The sequence below is a fragment of the Balearica regulorum genome, chromosome 3, assembly GCF_011004875.1.
Source record: "Balearica regulorum gibbericeps isolate bBalReg1 chromosome 3, bBalReg1.pri, whole genome shotgun sequence".
Lineage (NCBI taxonomy): Eukaryota > Metazoa > Chordata > Aves > Gruiformes > Gruidae > Balearica > Balearica regulorum.
The window spans coordinates 83,011,385-83,014,222 of record NC_046186.1 but is presented as its reverse complement, the minus strand read 5'-3'; positions in this window follow the sequence as shown (position 1 = coordinate 83,014,222).

The following is a 2,838-nucleotide window of genomic DNA, read 5'->3' as shown; positions in this document are numbered from 1 at the left end:
ACTGGCAGTAAGTAGCGTATCTAGAGATCCAGCACTGAGCATATTGCCTTTTGTTTTCAGAGTATAGTTTGAAATGAGTCATCTACAGGTGAGTCAACTCATAAATTGCAGGGAGAAGGTGACAGGCGCTACGGTAGCATAGGAGAGCTACACTAGGCCAGTGAAGAAGGTTATCATACGTCCTTTCATGATGCCAGAGGATTTAGAAACTCAGGCTTGTTTTTGAGGATGGCTGCTCAGCCAAATGTTCCCGTTAAAAATGGCTCGTCAGCTAACTGTGTTTGTCCATGCAGACCAGAACTTCTGTGTCCAGCTGTTTCTCCTAGTGCGGGAAAGAAGCCTGGTTCACCTCAGCCAGTCAGCTCTGCTCAGAGTGAAGTGCAGGGGAAATTCCATGAATATCAGGGAACTTGGGTTAAAACAATGCGTACAGAGACTTATTTGAGATTCCAGATGTTTTGAATTGTCTTTGCAAAAATAAAACAATCTTTTAATACTTCATCAATGTTATAAAAATCCCTTCTGTTTGTTTTTTAACCAAAACTCATGTTTGTCCTGGTACATTTTATAGGTCTATGCTAACAGATATCAACAGTGCTATGACTCCATCTGTCAGTTGCAGAAACCCGGCTTGTCCTCCTGTGCCCCGGCTTGGGAAATCTCTTGCTGGAGACTTGGACCAGCAAAAGGAGCAAATGAATGTTCCCTTGCGTAGCTGCAGAATGCGGGTATAGTGAATGCTTGGAAGACCAAAGGGTAGATAGCCATGCCAAATGGAAACACTAGTTATTTCTGGCTAGTACGTGCCTCATGTGAGAAGTGTATGCTGTATTTTTGGACATCTCTGACGGCAAGTGAGTGCTCTTGAGGGCATGGATGGAAACAGGAGGGAGGGAGATTTCTGAACCTTAAGGACATCCACAAAGGATGTCTATGAAAATGCCCTGACGGGTCAAGGAAACAGCATTGTGGGTAATGAATGCATCCCAAGCAAGGTAATGTTTCTAACTGATTTCACTGAAAAAACCACAGCATGTGCTGGGTGTCACGTTCACGAGATGAACTAGTCTTCAATGAAATCTTTCAGCCAACTTGCCCGCGATAACTATAAGCAGCATGTGGCTGATGATATGACCAAAAGCAGATAAATAAGAATACCACACAAATGTAGGGCAGACAGAACTGGACCAGGGCTAGACTTCAGCAGAATTCACAGGCTGCCAATGGTGATGGACTGAAATGGGTACCAGCAACCATTGATCGCTGGTTGACACGGCCATCCTCATGTAGGTGGAAGGCTGTAGTGGAGCAGTGTGCCAACAGGAGATCTGCCACTGCCCCTTCCCTGTGCTCTGTGCACATCAGGTCTCCAGTGCTGGGAATCAGCCCTGGCGATATCTGCCTTCACAGAGCCCTGTGGGGATGAATGCAGATGCTCTCCAAATGGATACTTCCTTTTCCTTTTTCATTGGGTTCAAAAAGCTGATGATGATAGTTGATGACTTCTTTTTTGTGGTCTCTCCTGTTACAGATGCCAATGGAAATGAGGATGCCCCCCAGCCCCCCCTGAACTGAGCATTTTTAATGAGATCGCGTCTTCTGTGCCGATAATGATAATTCCTTCCATGCAGCTTAGACCAATTCTACCCTTCCATTCTGGGACTTCCTTCAACATAGTAGTACATTTCCCAATTATTCCCCCCTTAATTCCTGTAGATTCTTCTGGCAAAGACTGGTGTTCAGATCTCTGTGCTGACTTTGGGTGTGTAGTAGATTTTGGGTTGGGACCATGAGTGAACAACTGCCCTGGTTTTAGGCACGGGTGAGTGACAGACAGAGGCAGGGTAGTGATTGCCTGTGTGGAGGATGTTACCTGAAGCTGTTTTCCAGAAGGTGTAGGGTAAGAGTCATCTTACCAAAGGTAGGTGTCTGTATCTGAGTATTCATCTTGATTCCCTTTATAGTCAATGGAGAAAAATAAGCACTTCTAGAGTGTGATTCATCTTAGTCTAAAGGAGACGTATAAAGTAAATCAGATGATTCACACCCCAGACATGCCTATTTCTCTTCATTGAATATGAAAGGTGACTGGCTTAGATGTAGATATCTAAAGCAGGGTGAGACAAATCCCACTCAAAGCATCATGTTTGAAATGGCAACCCAGGAAAATATGCAGAAATAATGTCCTCTCAGCTAGGCAGTGTGCAGAGAGTACTTCATCTACCTTTTCTACAGCTTTTCTCTACACCTGCCATTATGATAAGCGTGTGTATTGAGGAAGACATGCCCCAATTTTTTTTTATTTGTTGATTTCTTGAGCAGGAAGATTAGGAGATTGCTGCGGGTCTGTAACGTGGAGGGGAGCAGGAAAGGTCTGTGGCTCTAACCCACTCGGGAAGCATGGTGCAAAGGTGGCAAGCATGGTCAGTAGTTCAAGATTCAATACTATGAGAAAACAGCGTGCTGAAGCTTGATTTTGCCATGGTGCACATCTCTTGCCTCTCGCAGAGTAGGCCAGGGAGTGTTAAACACCAGTCAGGCTGAAACAGACTCTGATCTTTGTCCAGAATGATGGAGAGGTTGTAGCTGGGAAAAAGAGTTTAAATTTGCCTGACACTGTATTGGATTTTGTAGAAGAGCTTCCCCCTGCAGACATTTTGGGCTGAACGCTGGTGACACTGTCCTCCATGCCTATTTCTGTCCATCCATCCTCATGGAGTTCTTAAGCTCCAACTGTGCTGAGACATCCAGTGCTTGGCCACCCTGACAAATCCTCCTGTTGACAGTGGTAAGCTATTGCAGCGAGCACAACAGGAATAACGAGGCCTGAAGCCAAGT